A 26,895-nucleotide genomic window follows, 5' to 3' on the forward strand; every position below is an offset into this window, starting at 1 on the left:
CGTATCAAGAGAAGCCGCAACAGTAGTCGCCATGCTAATTGTGCACAACGCTGCAAGCGCCAGCGCACTGTCCATTTCCTGCTTCGGTTTGTAACCTGCCTCTACGATCCTCAACGACCGACCGATAAATTTGTCTGTACCCTTAGGCACTCACTGGTGTGGAGCCACTGACACCCCGTGCGATGTTCAGCACAGCACAGCTCTCCTCAACCCATAGATTCCATATTCGTATGAACGTCGTGGCAACCCAACTGCCACAAGCAGCAATATCGTGGACTGGTAAATCATATCTTGATACGTCAATATGTTGCAGCTGTCGAAATCCTACAGGTTCTGGTTGGTGTTTCTATTTTACATGTGAGGTATAACACGATCCTCGTACAAACGAACAACATTCAGATGCAATTTCTGGATGGGCCTGCTTCGAAATCTTTCCTACATACAGACTGTTCAAGAAGAATACAATAATTCCAATCCCAAACAATGCAAGTGTTGACAGATGTGAAAATTACCGAACTATTAGTTTAGTAAGTCACAGCTGCAAAATACTAACGCGAATTCTTTACAGACGAATGGAAACTTACGACTTATCTTAGAAGAAAGATTAAGGAAAGGCAAACATACGTTTCTAGCATTTCTAGACTTAGAGAAAGCTTTTGACAATGTTAACTGGAATATTCTCTTTCAAATTCTAAAGGTGGCAGGGGTAAAATACAGGGAGCGAAATGCTATTTACAATTTGTACAGAAACCAGATGGCAGTTATAAGAGTCGAGGGGCATGGAAGGGAAGCAGTGGTTGGGAAGGGAGTGAGACAGAATTGTAGCCTCTCCCCGATGTTATTCAATCTGTATATTGAGCAATCAGTAAGGGAAACAAAAGAAAAATTCGTAGTAGGTATTGAAACCCATGGAGAAGAAATAAAAACTTTGAGGTTCGCCGATGACATTGTAATTCTGTCAGAGACAGCAAAGGACTTGGAAGAGCAGTTGAACGGAATGGACAGTGTCTTGAAAGGAGGGTATAAGACGAACATCAACAAAAGCACATCGAGGATAATGGAATGTAGTCGAATTATGTCGGTTGATGCTGAGGGAATTAGATTAGGAAATGAGACATTTAAAGTGGTAAATGAGTTTTGCTATTTGGGGAAAAAAATAACTGATGATGGTCGAAGTAGAGAGGATATCAAATGTAGACTGGTAATGGGAAGGAAAGCGTTTCTGAATAAATTTGTTAACTTTGAGTATCGATTTAAGTATCAGGAAGTCGTTTCTCAAAGTATTTGTATGGAGTGTAGCCATGTACGGAAGTGAAACGTGGACGACAAATAGTTTCGACAAGAAGAGAATGGAAGCTTTCGAAATGGGGTGCTACAGAAGAATGCTGAATATTAGATGGGTAGATCACATAACTAACGAGGAGGTACTGAATAGAATTGGGGAGAAGAGGAGTTTGTGGCACAACTTGACAAGAAGGGATCGGTTGGTAAGACATGTTCTGAGGCATCAAGGGATCACAAATTTAGCATTGGAGGGCAGCGTGGAGGGCAAAATAGTAGAGGGAGACCAAGAGATGAACACACTAAGCAGATTCAGAAGGATGTAGGTTGCAGTAAGTACTGGGAGATGAAGAAGCTTGCACAGGATAGAGTAGCATGGAGAGCTGCATCAAACCAGTCTCAGGACTGAAGACCACAACAACAACAACACCGACTGTAGATGGCATTAGTGCTGCCTATTATCTAAAATTTCTCTAAAATGCTTGCATATGCGATAATATAATACCAGCCCAAAAATGCTCCTGTCGGTGCACAAAAAAGGTGACCGGTTCCTGCTTGAAATACTTCTGTGTAAAATGTAGCAACTGTGTAAAATGTAGCGTTTGCAATTACATATTTTATACATACTTTGCTCAATGATTGCAAATCATCGAAACCGCTCTTCTTATGATTTCTATCTTATACCAGTAAAAATGTTATTAGAAATATTTTACTGAATTTAAAGGTTCCCACTATTACATAACTTTTTCCAATCATCTGAAGTTCTTTTCAGGCTCGGTAAGGCACTTTAATTCCATTTTTTGTCGCTAAAGTACCTCTTCGGCCCTTTATACAGAGACAGCGCGTCATTAAGTTTTACTGCTGAAAAAACTACTGACTAAAAACATAGTTTGGCGTTCTCAGAACTATTTCGACGACCCTAGAACCCCTTCCTTGTGTTCGCTATGTCAGTTAAAAATATATTTATGCCACAGACAGATACTATGTACATTAAGTACGGTTACATCGAGGACCGCCGGCCGTGGTGGCCGTGCGGTTCTGGCGCTGCTGTCCGGAACCGCGGGACTGCTACGGTGGCAGGTTCGAATCCTGCCTCGGGCATGGGTGTGTGTGATGTCCTTAGGTTAGTTAGGTTTAAGTAATTCTAGGTTCTAGGGGACTTAAGATCTTGAGTTCCATAGTGCTCAGAGCCATTTTTTTTAAACATCGAAGACCGGTATATCGGTGATGGAGTTCTGGAATGTCATCTTAAGAACAAATGGTAAAAATCTCGACGATTTTCCATGAACATAAATTACAGAATTAGCCTTCTCCACAAATGGTATTTTTCTAACCTAAAATTAAGGTTTTCCTGGGTTTTCTCAGAAACCGTCCACGAAGAAATGGTACTTTTATAGCCCGTATAAAGTTCACCATGCACCAGGCCTAATGCAAAGGAACCAACGGATTTGCTCAATTTTTTGGGCATACACTCGTAATTTTACTATCAAACGTTATTTCCACGTGTACTTCTGTTGTGAACCACGCGTTGCAAGCTTTTAATCGTTACATAACCCTTGGGTCATACGTGATTTATTTTTAGTAATAAATCATTTAGTATTACTTACAAAACTTTTTTCCTTTATAGAATTCATAGGAAATATGTACAAGATGAATAAGACTGAAGCAGTATGCTTATCATGGGAAAAGTGGGAGGGGTGAAGGTGTTTCAGAGTCCTTATTTATCGAAACTTTGCTAGTTTTATGTTCGAAGAGTCGTTTGTACGGTTAGCGGTATTGATGTGGAACGACTCAGTTTATATTCCTATTTCACATTCATAAGTCAATATGATGATGATGAGGTCCCATACTCTGAGGACCGTAGGGAACGATGCGGGAGACCAGCACCGCCGACTACGCAAGGTCGTAGCGGAGGTGGTTTGCCATTGCCCTCCTCCGAGCGTAATGGGGATGAATAACGATGATGAAGGCGACACAACACCCAGTCATCTTGAGGCAGAGAAAATTCTTGACCCCGCCGGGAATCGAACCCGCAAGACCACGAGCTGCGGACCATATGTCAATATAGCTACTGGTAAATGAAAAGCTTTTTTTTAAAAAAAAAAAAATACTGATGTGGATTTGTAATTCCTACATGACACCTTTTACGTCTTATGTAAATAGCAGTTCTATATAGGAGTTGCCGAAGAGAAACTTTCTCACTTTGTTTTCAGTTTTAACCTTGCTATCTGTAAGCCATGTCAACGAGTACGTTAGCTGCTAGTTTTGCTAAGAGCACTATGCACTCCATTTTCTGCTGAGATCCTTCTTCGTGTGGAATAACGAATGATACTTTTTTCTTCTGGTATTGTAATTATCCACATCGTTGTTCCTCGAATAGTAGTGGATTATTGACAATTAAATTAATGTTGTGAACTAGTAGTCAGAATGCCTAACCTCTTAAACGGATGTCTACAAGATGATCGTGGTTGGGCACCACTTATTATAGATACAGCACGGTTTTTGCTAGTGAAAACTTTGTTCCTTATAGGTTAATGATCTCCGTACATTATTCCATACAACATTACTCAATGAAAATAAACACAATTCATTAACTTATTGATGTACATCTACATCATATTCCGCAAGCCACGTGATGGTATGTGGCTATGGCTACTTCTTCCACTCGCAAATGGTGCGCGGGAAGATTGATTTTCAGTAAGTCTCTGTATTAGCTCCAATTTCTCGAATTTTCTCGTCGTGGACATTTTGTGAGATGTGTGTGGGAGTGTTCACTCTAAATTTCAATAGCAAATCTTTTCGTGAGGCACAACGCCTCTCTTGTAAAGTCTGTTACTGGAATTTGTTGAACGTCTGAGTTTTTTGAACATCTCTGTAACGTGTCGTTCTTCGTTAGATTTTCTCTATCTTTCCTGTCAGTTCTACATGGCAAGGATTCCAGATCGATGAACGATACTCAAGAATCGGTCGAACAAGAGCCTTGTATGACACTTCCATCGTGGATGAGTTATATTTCCTTAAGATTCTTTCGATGAATCCTTCTTGCACCCGATTTTGCTATTATTTGTTTTGTGTGGTCATTCCAGTTAAGACCGCTTGGATAGCTCTTCCTATATATTTACTGAATCGTTCAAATAGTTCAAATGGCTCTGAGCACTATGGGACTTAACATCTGAGGTCATCAGTCCCCTAGACTTAGAACTACTTAAACCTAACTAACCTAAGGACACCACACACATCCGTGTCCGAGGCAGGATACGAACCTGCGACCGCAGCAGCAGCGCGGTTCCGGACTGAAGCGCCTAGAACCGCTCGACCACAACGGCCCGCTACTGATTCGCCTCCTCCTAAGAACTGTAATGATTCTAAGTGCAAATGTGGCTGGAGGAATTCGAAAACGTGTTTTTACAGTTTAAATGATCGTCAACGTGGATACCTAAATTTTTTTAAGTTTCTATCCGAGTTATAGCTTCCCCATCATGTGTTACATGTCATGACGTCGTAACCCCAGATGTGCAAAACTGTATATGCTGTGCCTATTTTAACTTTGGTGTGAGACCACTCAATAATACTTTTAAGAAAATTATTTGCTGTTTCTTCTGTTGTTGTGTGAATGATTGGGTTGGTTACAACAGTAGTGTCATGTGCTAAAAGAGTTCTGCTTGCTTTATATTAGACAGTAGGTAGTTTACACATACGGGAAATAATAGTGGACTTAAAACAGGTCCTTGTGGAACCTCTTAAGTGATTTCTCCCCAGTCAGAAAAAGGTCCACTGTAGAATTCGGTTGAATTAATAAGTACAAGTTTTCTGCATTCTTGACCTCGTCTCGGCATTTGGTCTATAGGCTGGTAGCCATACTCTTTCCATGACTTGTTTTCCCCTCCTTGTAGCCATCGGCCAAAGCTAAGGCAAGCGATCTTTTCCCAGGCACATCTCGGTTCACCGTGAGCACACAGTTCAAGTCAGCCCCTCCCGTGGCCGGTAACAAAGCCTGGTACTTGACGTCGCCAGCTGTGGTCGCCCATTGAGAGTGCTTGCCGCTGTGTGTCTGCACTGGGAAACAGTCTGTTGGCCAACCCTCTCAAGTGGGTTCCTTCGTCACAAAACACGTCAGGCCACAACACTACACCACACTCGAATACTGCACGTTAACTTTTCGGTTTGGCTAATGAATCTTGTTGCCTTACAGAGTGTGCTTTGCATTCGTTGATGGTATATCCGTGGGAACGAGACGATGTTTGTGTCTCCACGAGCACGATTTCTTATTGCACTGCCAGCCCTCAATCAAACGAATGATTTCTTCGCCTCATCTCCACGCACAAAAAACGGGTACAGATCAGATGTTACTTTCAGGATGCTCCATATTTTGCTATCTTCAGCTTTACGCAACAAAGTTTCCCCGGTCTGTTTTCCGCTATCGTTCCTTTTTTCAGTGCATGGCCGTCCATTCATAAGTACGATTTTCAAGGGATGCTATACCATTATTCTGCAAAATAGTGACAGTTTCAGGTAACGACGATGGAGGTAGATAGTGACCACGCAATCTTCTCTCCAAAGTCGGCTACAAAGGATCAATAATATTGAGATGGGGTGACGGTGATGGGCAGGGGAGATGCGACAATTCATCATCATGCTCACAAAATTAGTCCCGGGCTATGCGAGCTGCGTGAACGAGGATCCTGTCGGCTTGCACCACAGCATCACCGCTGGGGAACAGACATTGTACCATGGTACGCTCCTGATCAGCCAAGATGGTCACATTATCTTTAGCAGTAATGCGACCTTTCCGAGTAGCCATGGGGCCGGTGGAATATCACGATATGGCTGCCCAAACATCAGCGAACCCCCGCCATTTTTCACTCTTGGAACGTAAACTCAGCCAGAATTTGGCAACAGTGTGAAACAAGACTTTACATACCAAATGACTTTCTTCCATTGCTCCATTGTCCAGCTCCACCAAGTACTGCTATTACAGGTATATGCATCACTGATGAGTGGGTTTGGGATACCAGCTCATCATGCAGTTCCCTGCGACATCCAGTTCTACGATGACTTTCGCAGCTGTGGTCCTCGTATTTTTCGTCGCAGTCCTCGGCACACACTTTCGTAGCCGTTGTGACTTAGCGGATGATGTTTTATTCCGTTTCCCCTATACGCAGTATAAATCTTCGACAAGGACCTTTGGTACAGAAACACCCACATACGAGCACCAGCAATTTGCGAAAGTTCGTATTTTAATTTTTTTTCTCTCCTGTTTACAAGTCTTCCTGTATCTTTCCTTTACTACCTACTTGCTACTTTCATCGCTCGTTGGACAACTATCACATACTAAATAGTATGTGTCCCAGATATTTCGTTGTTGTGTGTTTGGGATAGCAGAACAGAGTCTATCTCTTTGTAATATTCGACTGATCCTAGTACAATAACTTTTAAGCTGGTTGTCATGTCACTGGTGACTTTCAAAGTTTTCATTTCATCAATTTTTCACTGTAACCGATTATTAGTTGTACAGTGACTCTTCTTCTTTCCCGAGATTATGTAAAAAAATTACTGTCAGCTGCAAATTGCATACGGTTCAGATAGGTGACTTACATGCTTATTCCTTTTTCATCCATTTCCATCTTGTCCAAGACGCTTAAGGGACTGTAGAAAATAGTCGGGCGCTAGTGCTCCCTTACAAGCCTCTTCTATCAATTCCGAATTTCATACTTCTTGTGTAACATTATACAATTGATGTCTTTACTGTAAATTTTCCTTAACAATCTGATAAAAGAAAGGATACCTTGACCGGACACAGTCTGAGGCATCAAATAACAGTTACTACTTTAAGAAATACAACAACCTGCGACTTTTTATGTATCTTTTTATAAAAATCACCGTTTCTGGCTTTCTCCCACTTTCAGTTGGCATAATACGTATTTGAATCTTATTAGCACATCGCTACAAACATGGACTGTAGTTTCAATGCTATACTTGCCTAAATAACAATAACAACTTCCTCTATGCAGACAATCTTGTAGATGGAGCAACCACGGCAATAGGTATTCATCTTGGGTATTAATAATCGCTTCAGCTGTATTTGTGTTCTTTATTACTGTACCACTACTGGTTTCGTGCCGTTAAAGCCGTATCTTCAGCTTTTCCGCTCTAACGTTTTAATCATGTCACCTGAAGATGTGGCGCCACGAAACCGGTAGTGGTACAGTAATAAAGGACCAAAATACTGCTGAAGCGATTATTAATACCCAAGAATTTCGTCTATCTCCTACATTTCGCGAGTTGCGTATTTACAATATATTACTCGTTAGATGTACTTTCCTTCTATTCTTTCTGTTGATGTTTCTACTTCTTGCATTTATAAGCGTGCCACAAACAGTTTTTCTCTGTATGATGCACAGAAACAGTCCAGTATCCGCCATTTCGCCACCTGACCTCTTTTTTTTTTCTCGTCGCAAAGTCATAGCTACAGTCGAAGTTACACTTTGGGTGTATAAGTTAAACATTTTAATTTAAGCTTCTCAATGACCGAAAACTGAAGCTGCTTAGATTGCAGTGTAAAAATGGTTCAAATGGCTCTGAGCACTATGGGACTTAACATCTGAGGTTATCACTCCCCCTAGAATTTAGAACTACTTAAACCTAACTGACCTAAGGACATCACACACATCCATGCCCGAGGCAGGATTCGAACCTGCGATCGTAGCGGTCGCGCGGTTCCAGACTGAAGCGCCTAGAACCGCTCGGCCACTCCGGCCGGCAATGCAGTGTAATAACAGTGCTATCCATGTATGTTTTCTAAGTGCAGTACTGACTGGTTAACGAAACAGTTAAGAATATTATAAAAATAATACAGTACGTATGTCACCCACAGCTAGTAAACGCATATTGTTGCAAATAAAAATACATAAAATAGTGGCTGGTTGCTGTAATTCTTAAAGTAGTGTAATCCACAGTCACAGAGTTCAATAACCTGTGAAATAAATAAATGAAAGTGCTTATTAATTTGGTAATGGGTGGGTAGAGAAAAATGTAGAGGGAGACCAAGGCTGGACGTCAGTAAGCTGGTTCATTCGGATGTGAGTTACGGTAATGAAGCGGAGATATGAAGAAGCTCGCACAGAATAGACTGCCGTAAAAAGCTGGGTCAGAACAGACTTCGGAGAGAAGACCACAACAACGCGCTGTGATATGGGTAGTACTCTCTCAGAATCAGTTCGGACAAACGCTATCTCTGGTCTGCAAAACCTCGATAACATGGTGACAGGTCATAGTTCGTCGAATCTGTGAAATTTTGTTGTTGAAGTTGTTTCACTGTTTTGTAATTCTTTTACAATAACGTCAAGGTATGACGCAATTTTGTGGTGTACATTTCATTTTAGGACATGCTCACAGCTACAGGTACAACCATTTATCTACCGTTGCATTCTATTTTAAAATAAATTTTTTTTATCATTCTCCAGTCACACGCGGTTATCTGATTTCGGTATGTGGTCAATATCAAACACACAGTTCCATCGGAGTTTCAGAACCACTGGCATTTCATATGAGCATATCTAAAACATATCCAACCACACCGAGTAACAACTATAGTGAATACAAATCACTGCACAAGTAACATATGTATGAGAGGATTACTGCAATGCGTAGAAGTGACCACAAGTAAGAGGCCACAGTCTGTAAGTCAGATAGATTTGTGATTTTTGTCACACATGAAGGACTTGAGATAACGCTCCCATCACGAAATCAGTTGATCTTGTACGACAAATAGTCACATAAGTGCTTCATGGCATTAATATATTGATATGATAAACGTTAACAGTAGCCAGGGATGTAAATGTTGAGTGTTTCTCAATGTTGCGCTGCACTGTGTAACTGTAACGAGAAACACTAAGGCTTCTCTGAAATCTTAGGTGGGAAGTGAATTGTACTTAAATAATTGAAAAATTGGCATGTTTATTATAACGATACAAATCTCTCACAAAGTTATAAGACTAAAATATTTAACATCGGAAGTGTACGTGAATTCTGTGGAGGTTCATTTCCATACCAAAACCACTCCTGCAGTACCCCTTTTTCTGGCGATGTTCCAGAAATGGAAATCACTAGAAGGTTTTCATTGGAATGTACAGCGTGGAGGAGAGGAGGGGGTTCAACGTTTCGTTATGACGAAGAATTTACCGGTGGACTGGGCAGATGAAACGTGGCCAAAGAAGAATGTAAGTAGGGCGTACGAGAAAAGAGTAGGAGGATCACTCGCATCTATTACTGATACAAATACTTAAAATGTCAGTACCCTGATACTGAATGACCGAATAATGACTATCCCCGAAGTAAACCAAACGACCAGCTGTGTGGCTGGCTTGAAGAGTTTTTAGCAAACAGAACACAGCATGTTGTTCTCAATGGAGAGAGGTCTACAGACGTTAAAGTAACCTCTGGCGTGCCACAGGGGAGTGTTATGGGACCACTGCTTTTCACAATATATATAAATGACCTTAGTGTCGGAAGTTACATGCGGCTTTTCGCGGATGATGCTGTAGTATACAGAGAAGTTGCAGCATTAAAAATTGCAGCGAAATGCAGGAATATCTGCAGCGGATAGGCACTTGGTGCAGGGAGTGGCAACTGACCCTTAACATAGACAACTGTAATGTATTGCGAATACATAGAAAGAAGGATCCTTTATAGTATGATTATATGATAGCAAAACAGAACTGGTAGCAGTTACTTCTGTAAAATATCTGGGACTATGCGTACGGAACGATTTGAAGTGGAATGATCATATAAAATTAACTGTTGGTAAGGCGGGTGCCAGGTTGAGATTCATTGGGAGAGTCCTTAGAAAATGTAGTCCATCAACAAAGGAGGTGGCTTACAAAATACTCGTTCGACCGTTACTTGAGTATTACTCATCAGTGTGGGATTCGTACTAGATCGGGTTGACATGGGAGATAGAGAAGATCCAAAGAAGAGCGGTGTGTTTCGTCACAGGGTTATTTGGTAAGTGTGATAGCGTTACGGAGATGTTTAGCAAACTCAAGTGGCAGACTCTGCAAGAGAGGCGCTCTCAATCGGGGTGTAGCTTGCTGTCCAGGTTTCGAGAGGGTGCGTTTGTGGATGAGGTATCGAATATTTTGTTCCCCCTACTTATACCTCCCGAGGAGATTATGAATGTAAAATTAGAGAGATTCGAGCGCGCACAGAGGCTTTCTGGCAGTCGTTCTTCCCACGAACCATACGCGACTGGAACAGGAAAGAGAGGTAATGACAGTGACACGTAAAGTGCCCTCCGCCACACACCGTTGGGTCGCTTGCGGAGTATAAAAGTAGAGGTAGATGTAGACCCGTCGGGATGCCAGCGCGTTTTATGACGGCTCTTCAGGATTCGCGAAACGCACGCTGACACGAGATCGAATCTGTCCAACGGAATAACGACGACGGCTGGTGTATCAGCTAGCCTGTATGTGATTTTCAGGCAGTTTCGCACCTCTGACGAGGTGAATACTGCCTGGTACCCAGATCCTTCCCAGTTAAGCGATTCCCAAACATTTTGAAAACGTATTCACACTTTGACATGGGATAACACTAGACGCAGACAGATGAGATCCACAAATACGGGCCCATAATGGCAGCGGGGAGAGAGGGGGAGGGGCTACAGGAAGGGCATCCACTGAAATTTCCAAATGTAGATTAACATACAGAATTCGAGAAGATACTCTTATAGGACAGCGTTATAAGCACCTGAAAGGGTTTGAAAAGGTCCTCGTTGCGAATCTCTTGGCCGGCTGGTCTGGTGTCCAAATTTTTGGGGCATTCTGATGTAACAGTGGTCCGTTGTTGGACTACATGCGAACGTGAAGGCAGGCATACTCGTCGTCAAGGTTGTGGTCAACCACTTCTGATCAGCACAAGGGAGAATCGCTTTATTGTGCGCCAAACAAATCTTAACCCCTTCACATGTGCGGCAACCATCTGAGGACAAGTAAAGGACTCCCTCCAATATTCTGTGTCATCCCGCATCATTGGGCGAAGACTAGCAGCATCAAGACTAGAGAATTACTGACCCATTTGTAGGCCGCCGTTAACACTAAAACACAAACGGTTGCGTTTTGAGTGACACCATGACCAGGATGGATGGACTGCTGATGCACGACGTCGCGCAGTGTTCAGCGATGAATCGCCCTTCATTACCTCACGTGTCGATCGCCGCAAAGTACGGCTGCAACCTGGGGTGAAGTCCCTTTCTTCCAGTGTTTTGGAGATCCACTGCATGTCAGCAGTGTTACTCCTGGCGTTATGGTGTGAGGAGTCATCAGATATCACTCCAAATCACGGCTGGTAACGATTGAAGGAACTCTGACGGCATAACAGTACACCACGGACAACCTGCGACCTTAGTTGGTACCACTTGTCAACAGGACAATGCTCGTCCACATATGTTTCGTATCACTATGGACTGAGTCAGTGATGATGAGTACTCCTGTGGCCAACGAGATCCCCAGATCTATTGCCGATAGATGATTTGTGGGACCAGCTCTAACGTTAACTCTGTCCCAACGCCAGTATCCATGATGTCAACGACCGGTATAAAAGAGTTGTGGGCCAGTTTTCCGCAGGAGAGGATACAGCAATTTATGTCTCTCTTCCCAATCGTATCAGTGCTTCCATCCAGGCCGTAGGGGGTGCAACATCATGCTGACAAGTGAGCTCATACTGCCATGTTCTATGTAAGTTTGACTCGATTTTGTAATCAATGAAGTAATACTAAATACCCATTCAACCCATGATTGTTCATTTCACTCCCTACTCATCGTCTAAGTACTTCATCTTTATGAAGATGGTATCCGTTCCCGAAAGAACAGATACCATTGATGACTGTGCAGCTTCTCTCGAATGAAATGACAATTAAATCGAAACCCTTAGCTGCCGACAGGTGTTGTTGATACACATCAATGGGGTCAGCTGAAAATGTGTTCCCCGTCCGTGACTCGAACCCGGAATCTCTTGTTTACATGGCAGACGCTCTATCCATCTGAACCACCGACGGCACAGAGGATATTGCGACTGCAGGGACTTATCTCTTGCATGCCTCCCGTAAGACTCACATTCGCAACTGTCTAGAACCTACATTCTTAGTACACCTGTTCTTTCGGGAACAGATGCCATTTTCATATAGTTAAAGGCTACCTGGCCATTGACCATCTTCTGTGCCAATGCACATACTTTGCTCGAACTCTTACGGGGCTCGTCTGTTTAGTCTGGTGCGAGTAACGAGGGAATGGGCAAATATCTACTAGGAGTATTATGAAAGTAGGTTGTAGACAGTTGGGAATGTGGGTCTCGCCGGAGGCGTGCAAGGGATAAGTCCCTGCAGTCGCAGTATCCTCTGGCTAAGAGCGTCTGCCACGTAAGCAGGAGATCCCGAGTTCGAGTCCCGGAAGGGGCACACATTTTCAGCTGTTCTTCCCATTAATGTATATCAACAACACCTGTCGGCAGCTAAGGGTTTCGATTTAATTATCATTTCATTACTTCATATTTCTTTTTTTTTTTTTCAAGCCGTATAGATGGTTTTAGGATATTGGTCTTCGGAGCACGCCCTGACCTCTTTTATTCGCCCCTTAGGTCAGGCACACGTTGGGACGCAGCACTCTTAAGTGCAGGCAGGTCAGGGCAGCGCAGCAAAGGAACTATTTGGCGTATCGGAAGGCAGTTTCCATTGCCGCGGCCACCCCGCGAGACGTGGTCTGTTGGCTGCCCATCAGCTGAGTGCCGCTCGCGCAGTAAACTCCCGGACGTTGTGTGGCGAAGGTCTGCCGTGCCCTGTGCCACAGTCTGTTTTGTATCCAAACCCGTGAGTCACAAAAACCTACGCTGTGCTGTGCTGTGCTTCCCCGCCGTGCCCTTAGTCGCCTTCCTCCAAATATACGCCAGCCCTTACGGTCGTCTCAGCCCTAGCCGAACGTGAACTACGTGCTGGAAGAGAAACAGATATTCCGTGTCACAAACAATCCTCCGCTGAGAATAAGAAATTGGGAAACACCACAGCCGCTGAGACGGCAAGAAGTGTGCACGGAAGAAGTAACGAAATGCTATTGCAGTGCCTTTCTGATTACAAGGCAAAGTTCCTTTGGGCATGCAAACATATCCAAAGTAACAGCACTAAGGAGACTACAGTCGTTATGAAATACATCAAATGTATTCGCAATTGCGAATAAGGAGAAACATCATCTGTAGACGCATGGTTAACGACGTATGTAAGTTTGGGTCTGACAGTGAGTCTTGCACGGATAGCCAAATGGTAAGGCGACCGCTCGCGATAAGCGGGAAATCCGGGTTCGAGTCCCGATCAGGCACAAATTTTCACTGTCGTCATTCCCTTCTACAGCTGATGGCAGTCCTCACTGTCAATTGAGAATGCATTTAATGAAGTAACGAAACATTCCGTCTCACTGAGTCCACTAAAGGTAATGTACTGGAAGATTACGAAAATTGCAGACTTTCCTCGCAAGAAAACATGCGAGTAACGAAACGTGGAACACTCGCTGCTCGGTAACGAATGCATGTGGTACGCAACAACTCTATGCGGGATGGTATACGGCTACTTACCACCGTACATATGCAGTTGAATAGAAAGTTTTCTAACAGACAGGATGCAGTATGTCGTCCCGAACGGGGTTTCTTCAACAGAAACAAGCGTAACTTCAGATGTGCCCCAGGGCAGCGTAATAGGTCCTCTGGTTTTTACGATTTACATCAACGATCTGGTTGATGGTACTGACAGCGGCCTTAGACTATTTGCCGATGATGCTGTAGCCTACAGGAAAGTAGTATCACAGGAAAGTTGTGAACAAATCAATGAGGATTTGCAGAAAATAAATGCGTGGTGTAATGATTGGCAGTTTATCTCTCAATATTAGTAAGTGTAACCTACTGCATATAACAAGGCGAAAATCCCCATTAATGTATGAGTACAAAATTAATGATGAGTCTTTGGAAGGGGTAACATCAGTCAAGTGTCTGGGTGTGACTATTCGAAATTATCTCAAATGGAATGATCAGATTACATAAGTAACGGGCAAGGCGAAATCTAGATGTGGTTTATTGATAGAATGCTGAAGCGATGCAGTCCTTCAGCAAAGGAAATAATTGCTTACAATACGTTAGTAAGTCCAGTCTTAGAGTATTGTTCGTCTGTATGGGACTCTTGCCAGTTGGTCTGATTCAAGAGATTGAGAAAGTCCAAAGAAGAGCGGCAAGATTCGTGACTGGTACACTTAGCCATCGCGAGAGCGTTACAAATCTCATAGAAAGTTTGAAGTGGGACACACTTGCAGACAGACGACGCGCTAAACAGAAGGGGCTGCTCACTAAATTCCGAAATCCAAACTTCGCAGAGGATGTAGAGAATATATTATTACCACCAACTTTCAAATCGCTTAATGACCATCGTTCAACGATAAGGGAAATAGGAGCTCGTACTGAGGCTTTCAGACAGTCGTTTTTCCCTCGCACGATCCGCGAGTGGAACACGGGGGGGGGGGGGGGGGGGGGGGGGGAATATTACTTCGGCGCAAATTGTGCCCTCCAGCACACATCAAAAATGGTTCAAAAGGATCTGAGCACTATGGGACTTTACTTCTGAGGTCATCAGTCCGCTAGAATTTAGAACTACTTAAACCTAACTAACCTAAGGACATCACACTCATCCATGCCCGAGGCAGGATTCGAACCTGCGACTGTAGCGGTCGCGCGGTTCCAGATGTAGCGCCTAGAACTGCTCGGCCACCCCGGCCGGCTCCGCCACACATCTACATCTACATCTACATCCATACTCCGCAAGCCACCTGACGGTGTGTGGCGAAGGGTACCCTGATATCTCTATCGGTTCTCCCTTCTATTCCAGTCTCGTATTGTTCGTGGAAAGAAGGATTGTCGGTATGCTTCTGTGTGGGCTCTAATCTCTCTGATTTTATCCTCATGATCTCTTCGCGAGATATACGTAGGAGGGAGCAATATACTGCTTGACTCTTCGGTGAAGGTATGTTCTCGAAACTTCAACAAAAGCCCGTACCGAGCTACTGAGCGTCTCTCCTGCAGACTCTTCCACTGGAGTTTATCTATCATCTCCGTGACGCTTTCGCGATTACTAAATGATCCTGTAACGAAGCGCGCTGCTCTCCGTTGGATCTTCTCTATCTCTTCTATCAACCCTATCTGGTACGGATCCCACACTGTTGAGCAGTATTCAAGCAGTGGGCAAACAAACGTACTGTAAGCTACTTCCTTTATATATATGTAGATGTACAAGGTGATCACAATAACGTAACTTGCTAACAGTTGCAGATGGCGGCCCGGCTACTGTAGGAGCACAGTGGAGTGTACGTGAAGAGAGATCAGGCGGTAACGTTTGGCACCGGACGTCAGCCAGCCCCTAACTAGCGACGGCTTGCCGCGCAGTGGACGCGGCCACTTTGCTACCGGAAGCGCTCACCGTGTTGTAGCGGCGCTGCACGGCGCCCGCCGCCAATTACGGGCTTTCGGCGTGACGCCGGCGAGCGCTGTCGGCCGTTCCCCGCGTCCTCCGGGCCGCATTAACGAGGCTCGCATTGTGGGCTTGTCGCTCGGCTGGGCGCCTCTCTTTCCCTCTCTGCGGCCGATCTGCACCTGCAATCTCAGCCAGACGTGACGTTATTGTGTATCGCGAGCGCCCGTATCGCACCTGCCGTCGTCACGCTGACCGGCCACAGAGGTTACCGAAACGGTAGCCCTCGTGTCACGAGCAGGTCCCACCGCACAACGCCGCGAGTCGCACGCTAATGACAGTCTAAACACGTGTATGATTAATATGAAAACCTTCATTATTTATTATTATGCAAATGAGGTAGTACAGAAAAATTACAGATGTCATTTTCCGACGTAGTCCCCATGACGTGTGTGTATTACATGCATTTTACCGCTTCGGAAGTGCGTGGATACCTGGTGAGAAGAGTTCTTTTGTTTTTGAGTAGGAACATCCATACTTCTTGGAATCGAGTACTAACTCGATACCGTTACTTTTCTACTCCATACGTTTCAAAATATACTTTTACTGACATCAGTACATTTGACTGTACGTCACGTAAATGGACATCTGGAGAAAGGGAAAGGAAGTTTTTGTTATGAGACGTGTGAATTATAAATTATTTCAAGACTGTGTACGTGTGCGCGATGTATAATAAGTAGTAAAGAGTGTAAGTCATTATTATCAAGACACAAATATCGATGTAATTAACAAAACACAGTTTTTTGGTATAATCTCTGTGTAACATAAGTCATGAAGATCAGAGACAATGCTTTCATTGAACTATCTCTCCCGTTTTGTTTCGTCTAGCGGTAGACCGCCATTGTAGTGCTGTCTGATAATTAACGTAAGTTTTATCTGTATTTTTGAAATATATAATAGAAAGTATGTATGATTGACTTAGTTGTCACCTCTCGAGATCGCAACCATTAATTATAATTAACAAAGTTTTTCCAGGACTTCGTAGTGCAGGGAGCTCATCTCCTCCAGCAGGATTTAGTCAGCCATTACGCTGACGATTCATGTTATTAAATGTAAATGCGAGGGACTTCTCAATTTTGAGCTTTCATTAATTTGAAAGTTAAAAAGAGTCAAAATAGATTTCGTTTATTAATATTTAGAATAATGAGTGAATTGAGTATGTTTCATTTTGGCGGCCCAACGGCAGACGAGATTCTCTCCAGTTTTGCCTTGCAGATAATGAACAACAAATATTGAAAAACCATTACATTGGGCAATTTCTCAGTTAATCTTTATGTAATTTGGTACATAAATAACCAGTAGCCCCTGAGACCCATATTAATAATTAGAGTTTGCGTAAAAATACCCATATTTTCTTTTCTAAATAGCAGCGCTCACGCAAACTGTTTATTAGTAGGCGGGGCAGCTGAAGTCCGTACGAGTGATGTGGTATAAGTTAAAAGTCTCGTGCTAGCCCACAATATTTTAAGCCACCCCAAACAAAATCAAAAAATATATAATTATAAAAATAAAAATATACACTTATACCGTGATATACATCAGAGCAGGCATCGTATCGAATCGTTCTAGTAATGCACTGTTACATTTTCATTATTTACCCACATTTTGGTATCGCCACCCAGCGCCAAAAACTTCAACAAGTGGACGAATAGTGGGCCTGCGAGCTAAAGAGTAAGCGTACGAAAAAAAACCCGACTCTTCTCCAACCTTGGTAGCGTTCCATTCCTAGTGTGTTCACTTGAAATCCCCTTGTATTCACGATAAGAATTATTTGTTTCTGTTTTTAAACAGCTTCGGAGCAGGGATTACTGAATCAGCAGACATAATGGCTCCTATCAAAAGTGAAACTTTGCAGTATTTCGATAAACTGGGTAATAACGAAGTGAGCTGCAAAATCTGTTTCAAAAATTGGATTCTACGGGAAATATAAGCTGCACCGCGGGAATTTCCTTATTTTAAAAACTCATAGAACAGAAACTGTTTGGAGATATCAATTTCTTTTCTTTACGTACAGACAGCATAGTGAACGCATTATTGTGGCCAAGATAGATACGAAGCCCACACCTACTACAGTAGTACAAGTTTATATGCCAACTAGCTCTGCAGATGATGAAGAAATTGAAGAAATGTACGACGAAATAAAAGAAATTATTCAGATAGTGAAGGGAGACGAAAATTTAATAGTAATGGGTGACTGGAATTCGAGTGTAGGAAAAGGGAGAGAAGGAAACATAGTAGGTGAATATGGATTGGGGCTAAGAAATGAAAGAGGAAGCCGCCTAGTAGAATTTTGCACAGAGCACAACTTAATCATAGCTAACACTTGGTTTAAGAATCATGAAAGAAGGTTGTATACGTGGAAGAACCCTGGAGATACTAAAAGGTATCAAATAGATTATATAATGGTAAGACAGAGATTTAGGAACCAGGTTTTAAGTTGTAAGACATTTCCAGGGGCAGATGTGGACTCGGACCACAATCTATTGGTTATGACCTGTAGATTAAAACTGAAGAAACTGCAAAAATGTGGGAAATTAAGGAGATGGGACCTGGATAAACTGAAAGAACCAGAGGTTGTACAGAGTTTCACGGAGAGCATAAGGGAACAATTGACAGGAATAGGGGAAAGAAATACAGTAGAAGAAGAATGGGTAGCTCTGAGGGATGAAGTAGTGAAGGCAGCAGAGGATAAAGTAGGTAAAAAGATGAGGGCTGCTAGAAATCCTTGGGTAACAGAAGAAATATTGAATTTAATTGATGAAAGGAGAAAATATAAAAATGCAGTAAATGAAGCAGGCAAAAAGGAATACAAATGTCTCAAAAATGAGATCGACAGGAAGTGCAAAATGGCTAAACAGGGATGGCTAGAGGACAAACGTAAGGATGTAGAAGCTTATCTCACTAGGGGTAAGATAGATACTGCCTACAGGAAAATTAAAGAGACCTTTGGAGAGAAGAGAACCACATGTATGAATATCAAGAGCTCAGATGACAACCCAGTTCTAAGCAAAGAAGGGAAGGCGGAAAGGTGGAAGGAGTATATAGAAGGTTTATACAAGGGTGATGTACTTGAGGACAATATTATGGAAATGGAAGAGGATGTAGATGAAGACGAAATGGGAGATACCATACTGCGTGAAGCGTTTGACAGAGCACTGAAAGACCTGAGTCGAAACAAGGCCCCCGGAGTAGACAACATTCCATTAGAACTACTGACGGCCTTGGGAGAGCCAGTCATGACAAAACTCTACCAGCTGGTGAGCAAGATGTATGAGACAGGCGAAATACCCTCAGACTTCAAGAAGAATATAATAATTCCAATCCCAAAGAAGGCAGGTGCTGACAGATGTGAAAATTACCGAACTATCAGTTTAATAAGTCACAGCTGCAAAATACTAACGCGAATTCTTTACACACGAATGGAAAAACTGGTAGATGCGGACCTCGGGGAGGATCAGTTTGGATTCCGTCGAAATGTTGGAACACGTGAGGCAATACTGACCTTACGACTTATCTTAGAAGAAAGATTAAGAAAAGGCAAAACCTACGTTTCTAGCATTTGTAGACTTAGAGAAAGCTTTTGACAACGTTGACTGGAACACTCTTTTTCAAATTCTAAAGGTGGCAGGGGTAAAATACAGGGAGCGAAAGGCTATTTACAATTTGTACAGAAACCAGATGGCAGTCATAAGAGTCGAGGGGCATGAAAGGGAAGCAGTGGTTGGGAAAGGAGTGAGACAGGGTTGTAGCCTCTCCCCGATGTTATTCAATCTGTATATTGAGCAAGCAGTAAAGGAAACAAAAGAAAAATTTGGAGTAGGTATTAAAATTCATGGAGACGAAGTAAAAACTGTGAGGTTCGCCGATGACATTGTAATTCTGTCAGAGACGGCAAAGGACTTGGAAGAGCAGTTGAATGGAATGGACAGTGTCTTGAAAGGAGGATATAAGTTGAACATCAACAAAAGCAAAACGAGGATAATGGAATGTAGTCAAATTAAATCGGGTGATGCTGAGGGAATTAGATTAGGAAATGAGACACTTAAAGTAGTAAAGGAGTTTTGCTATTTAGGAAGTAAAATAACTGATGATGGTCGAAGTAGAGAGGATATAAAATGTAGACTGGCAATGGCAAGGAAAGCGTTTCTGAAGAAGAGAAATTTGTTAACATCGAATATAGATTTATGTATCAGGAAGTCATTTCTGAAAGTATTTGTTTGGAGTGTAGCCATGTATGGAAGTGAAACATGGACGATAACTAGTTTGGACAAGAAGAGAATAGAAACTTTCGAAATGTGGTGCTACAGAAGAATACTGAAGATAAAGTGGATAGATCACGTAACTAATGAGGAGGTATTGAATAGGATTGGGGAGAAGAGAAGTTTGTGGCACAACTTGACTACGAGAAGGAATCGGTTGGTAGGACATGTTTTGAGGCATCAAGGGATCACAAATTTAGCGTTGGAGGGCAGCGTGGAGGGTAAAAATCGTAGAGGGAGACCGAGAGATGAGTACACTAAGCAGATTCAGAAGGATGTAGGTTGCAGTAGGTACTGGGAGATGAAGCAGCTTGGACAGGATAGAGTAGCATGGAGAGCTGCATCAAACCAGTCTCAGGACTGAAGACAACAACAACAACAACAGACACATTTAAAGTTTTATTTCATTAGGTTTCAAGACGGCAAGAGCTGACAAGTTCGAGAATTATCGCACAATCAGCTTAACAGCTCATGGATCGAAGCTGCTTACAAGAATAATATACAGAAGAATGGAAAAGAAAATTGAGAATGCGCTAGGTGACGATCAGTTTGGCTTTAGGAAAAGTAAAGGCACGAGAGAGGCAATTCTGACGTTACGGCTAATAATGGAAGCAAGGCTAAAGAAAAACCAAGACACGTTCATAGGATTTGTCGACCTGGAAAAACGTTCGACAATATAAAATGGTGCAAGCTGTTCGAGGTACTGAAAAAAGTAGGGGTAATCTATAGGGAAAGACGAGTCATATACAATATGTACAACCAAGAGGGAATAATAAGAGTGGACGATCAAGAACGAAGTGCTCGTATTAAGAAGGGTGTAAGACAAGGCTGTAGCCTTTCGCCCCTACTCTTCAATCTGTACATCGAGAAAGGAATTATGAAAATAAAAGAAAGGTTCAGGAGTAGAATTAAAATACAAGGTGAAAGGATATCAATGATACGATTCGCTGTTGACATTGCTATCCTGAGTGAAAGTGAAGAAGAATTAAATGATCTGCTGGACGGAATGAACAGTCTAATCAGTACACAGTATGGTTTGAGAGTAAATCGGAGAAAGACGAAGGTAATGAGAAGTAGTAGAAATGAGAACAGCGAGAAACTTAACATCAGGATTGATGGTCAAGAAGTCAATGAAGTTAAGGAATTCTGCTACCTAGGCAGTAAAATAACCAATGACGGACGGAGCAAGGAGGACATCAAAAGCAGACTCGCTATGGCAAAAAAGGCATTTCTGGCCAAGAGAAGTCTACTTATATCAAATACCGGCCTTAATTTGAGGAAGAAATTTCTGAAGATGTACGTCTGGAGTACAGCATTGTATGGTAGTGAAACATGGACTATGGGAAATCCGGAACAGAAGAGAATCGAAGCATTTGAGATGTGGTGCTATAGACGAATGTTGAAAATTAGGTGGACTGATAAGGTAAGGAATGAGGAGGTTCTACGCAGAATCGGGGAGGAAAGGAATATGTGGAAAACACTGATAAGGAGAAGGGACAGGATGATAGGACATCTGCTAAGACATGAGAGAATGACTTCCATGGTACTAGAAGGAGCTGTAGAGGGCAAAAACTGTAAGGAAGACAGAGATTGGAATACGTCAAGCAAATAATTGAGGACGTAGGTTGTAAGTGCTACTCTGAGATGAAGAGGTTAGCACAGGGGAGGAATTCGTGGCAGGCCGCATCAAACCAGTCAGTAGACTGATGACAAAAAAAAAGGTGTCAAAAATATCTAGAAGGTGGCCTTCGCTCTGCTCAGTACATTTAGAGAGAGGAGATCTGAAGTTTCGGTCCACTTCTTTCAACATATTTTTGTACACGTTGGCAAGAGCATCACGATTATTGTTCCGTGGCTCATCCAGCATCTGTGGACGACTGGAATACACCAAATATTTAAAACAGCCCAATAAGAAAAAGCCACAGGGTGCTGAACCAGGTGGGCATGCTAGACTGAAAGATGATAAATGGCCGGGGAAATGTTCGTCAAAGAGGGTCATTGACATTTGTGCCGTGTGAGTCGTGACGCCGTCTTCTTCGAACGAGACATCCCCCACATCCGTTTCTTCAAACTAGGAAAGAAAAAACTGCTGAATCATCTGGACATAACTCTCAGAATTGACCGTAACAATCCTATCGTGCTCTTCGAAAATCCATGGGTCAATAAAGCCAATTTTGGATGATGCACACCAAACAGTCACGCCTTCTGTAAGCAAGCGGTGCTCATGAAGATCTCGAGAGTTCGTGCCACTCCAATACTTCAATATCGCGTGATTTATTCATGCACCCAGACAAGCGAAAACGTGCTCCGTCGCTGAAGAACACAAGGGCTTCGTGAGCAAAGGTATCCGATCAATTTTCGTAAAACAAGATTGTTTAAGTGTGTGCTTCACTGCCAGTTTTTATGGATCAAATTTCAAATCTTAATGAAGAATTCGTCTCGCTGCGCGAACAGAAATTGCAAGAGCAGCGGCGTGTCTACGTGGAGATAGCCTGGGGGAATCCAAAACCGCCAGCCTTACTTTTTCGACGTTTCCTGGTGTCCTGGTGGTCCCCGTAGGTCGTGGTTCACTTTCATGCACACTACCATTATCCATAAACGTGTCCACCCACATAACAATCGATTTTCGATCAGGAACGTCACCTACAGACGCGATATTAAACTGTTCCCTGAGTGTACGCTGGGTTGCGGTGACAGAATGCCATTGGAAACGCAAGTCGTCACTGGGCAAGCGCGCTCCTCTCTCGTCCAATGCATGGTCGCTACTAAACTAACATATAAAAAAATGTTAGGTCCCGCACTTTCGAGTGCGCTGAACTCCACTCAACAATCAGTACTGGCCGTAGTGTAGCGAGCGTTTCAAGTAAGGAAGCTCAAATGGTTCAACTGGCTGTGAGCACTTTGGGACATAAACTCTGAGGTCATGATTCCCCAAGAACTTAGAACTACTTAAGGCTAACCAACCTAAGGACATCACACACATCCGTGCCCGAGGCAGGATACGAACCTGAGACCGTGGCAGTCGCGCAGTTCCGGACTCAAGCGCCTAGAACCGCTCGGCCACCGGGCCGGCCCGTACTTCAAACATGAAAAGGAATTTAAGAAAACAGCTCACTACAACAGAAGGTGAAATTATTTACTTAACGCGATAATAATAGAACGTTAGACATTTCTGAACATAAATACATGGACGGAAGAAGGGTATAAATAAGAAAAAAAGCTGCTCTGAGATTTCGAAAATTAAGGCATTAAAACGCTATCTTAGGAAATAATAAGTTAGCATTCTGATCTGGCATGATAAGCTTGATTAGAGTGCCTACACTAATATTTTTTTATGAAGTGTAAGTGTCGATAACTTAAGGTATCGATATTTCACGTTCGATATCGTGTCCCTACGCATGCAACGCACTTCTCACGTTTTATTCGAGGAGATACGGCACCAATCTTTGCTTGATCTTTTCGTTTGAGATTGGTAGTTGCGGACGAAAATTTCTTCTTTTGTAAGTTTCCGTGGTTTAGGGATAGTGTCTTTGATCAGTAATCAAAACGTCTTCGATCCCACGTTCGAAACCCGCCTCTGTTTAGATACTGATTAATTATCAGCATTGGCGGCCTAAGATTTCCGGCATAAGAAGTCACCCTCATTCTCCCAACGGCCTTGTCAAAGAGGGCGGAGGAGCGAACAGAGGTTCAGGACACTCTCCTGCCCTTGGGGGAGGGAAACTGCCCCAAGAGGCGGAAGGATCAGCAATGATCAACGGCATGAGGATGCTGAAGGCAATGGAAACCACTGCATTATACATACATAATGTGTATCCACAAGACATGTGGCCTGTAACTGAAAAAGATTCCGTAATAGTTCCCCATTCTGATCTCTGGGAGGGGACTGCCAATGGGGAGGTGATCGTGAGAAAAAGTTTGAGTGCACATTGACTTCCTTCCTCTTCTTGGCAGCCATGTTCCTATAGGGCCCCATTAGTCGCCTAACGTTCGAGCTCCCAACTACCAACAAACACACCCTCTATGAATGCCCAGTCGTATTGGGTCGAGAAGCTTCCACTGGAACAGGGTGGACGACTGCAACCGGCTCAGAGACATTGTCAGTCATAGATAACACCCGAAACCTGTTCATCAAACAAACCGGGTAGGCCCTATGATCGGCCCCTCGGAAAGTTTTTCGCTGCCTGCCGAACTTTGGAATGGTCTCCCACTCGACCACGGGTGAGGGGTCAACCTCAGTGCAGGCAGTAATTGGGGGGGGGGGGGGGAGGGGGCACAGCAGTGGACCGATTGGGGGACACATAGGACGTGCTCGACGTCTCTCGTATCCCTGCATCTGATCCCTCACAGTGATGCACCTTGGCAGCAGCCTCGAGCTGTGTGGCGGAAGCTAATGCAGCCTGGAGCTGTGAGCAAAGGGTCGCCAACTCAGCTCGCATCTGTACACAGCAATCACAGCTCCTATTCATTACTGCAGTCGCTCCCGTTTGAAGCTCGTAAAAATATACAACAAATGAACGGTGTACTCGGCTTATTAGCAGCAGGAACACGAGGTTCTCTGTCACTGATGGTCTATCTAACACTGAGCTATACTAACCAAAGCAAACAAAAGCCCGTACGATACGATGGTTGATAGCAACGGCGGTACGCTACGCTGTTATTAAAATAAAAGCTTGTGTGTAATAAGCACTCGAACAAGCAAGAAAGTATCAAAATAATCTACTAACTACACAGGTATCTGTAAATAAAGTTACAGAATTCTGCTATTTAGGCAATAAAATAACCAATTACGGACGGTGCAAGGAGAACATCAAAAGCAGACTAGCAATGGCGAAAAGGGCATACATGGCCAAGAGAAGTCTACTAGTGTAAAATATAGTCCTTAATTTTAGGGAGAAATTTCTGAGAATGTATGTAGAGTACAGCATTGTTTGGTAGGGAAACACGGGCTGTGGAAAAACCGGAACAGAAGAGAGTCGAAGTGATTGAGATGTGGTGCTACAGACGGATGTTGAAAATTAGGTGGACTGATAAGGTACGAAATGAGGAGGTTCTGCGCAGAATCGGAAAGGAAAGGAGTATGTGGAAAACACTGACAAGGAGAAGGGACTGGATGATAGGACATCTGTTAAGACTTCCGTGGTACTAGAGGGAGTCGTAGAGGCAAAAAACTGTAGAGGAAGACAGAATAGAATACATCCAGCAAATAATTGAGGACGTAGGTTGCAAGAGTTACTCTGAGACGAAGAGGTGGCACAGGAGAGAAATTCGTGGCGGGCCGCATCAATCCTGATAGAAGAATGAGCACCCCAAAAAAAAAAAAAAAAAAAAAAAAAAAAAAAAAAAAAAAAAAAAAAAAAACACGATCAATTGCAGTAATACTTGCGAATCGCCGTACTGTCCTCTCATCATGTATTTTCACAGGTTTAACACGTTCGTGGATTAAAAAAGCCTGTCACAGATCGCTGCTTCTTTGGGATTCAATTCGGCAACTGAGCGGCCGTCTTTGCACCGACACAGTTCCCTTTTCTTTGATGCAATAGGAGGTTACAAACTGTTAGTCATATGTCACAACATAAGAATTACATCAGTAACTCTGGCAATAATAGTGTACCCATAGACGACATGTGGAGGTGATACGATGCAGTTAATATCTCAAGACATAAATGAGTGTATATATTTGAAACGTCCAGGCGTCAGAACGTACATGGTATGTGCAATGCAATACAAATCGCCACTGAGAGACTCAGTCTATGGCGAAAGTTTATTAAACCACTCTTCAGTGTGTACATGCGGTATACATAAGTCTGCTAGTATTATAGGAATTTCATACAAGTAGAGTTTACAGAAGATATTCCTAAGTCTTTTACTGCTCCAAAATGATTGCGAGAAATACTTGCTAAATTTAGAGCACATAAAAAACATATGATTTTAAGGTTTGTGTAGCCACAGCTTAGATATATGATAAAATATTCTTAAATTTTTTTAAGAAGCTATTAAAATCTTCTAGAAAAAAGAATTTTTTGTAGACACAAAAGCTGTTAGTAGTGCCTTTTTTACAGGATCATACACAGTCTGTTTCACAATGATTTAATTGGGTCCTCAGGTATACACAAGCATGAAAAAATACAACACGATTTAGAAGATATAATAATGTTGAAAATAAGGCAATTACCTATAAAGACAGGTGAACAAATACGTAACTAATTTAATATTGGTTCGAGAAAATACCGATCTCCCAATATTCAGATGAAGTTCGAATTGCCGGAACCGCCTAAATTGTATGGTTACCAACATTAAAAATACCGGTGGGTGACAGGCGCAGTAGTTTACGTTATCACTATGAGTTACGCGTATGGACCTGAAAAAAGAAGCTGAAATAAGGTCCCAGAAGAAAACTGTATGGAATAAACCTGTGTTTGTATTGAAAAATATAAAGACTCACCAGTGACGAAAAATCAAAAAATGTCGGCAAAAACCACATGATGGAGAGGCAACTGTGGCTGAAGCAGGAAGAGCAGGCCACACAACGGCCGAGTCCCATGAGAAAGACAGGCCGTGGTGCCTACATCACAGCACGTGACACTGAAGAATGTTACGAGTGCCAGCAACCATCTCTGACTGGGAGCGAGTAACTATTTCAGACGAATTTAACAATTCTTGACTGCCCACTGAAATGCATGCAAGTTCTCGGTAGCACATGACAAAATTAAAACCTTTAGTGAGTATTTTTTCAATTAAATATTGATTTCTCGTGTGCTCTGCACGGAACTGAGCGTTCGTGAACTGTGCCGGACAAGCCTACTA

Source organism: Schistocerca gregaria, chromosome 7 (assembly GCF_023897955.1).
Source record: "Schistocerca gregaria isolate iqSchGreg1 chromosome 7, iqSchGreg1.2, whole genome shotgun sequence".
In the NCBI taxonomy this organism is placed as follows: Eukaryota; Metazoa; Arthropoda; class Insecta; order Orthoptera; family Acrididae; genus Schistocerca; species Schistocerca gregaria.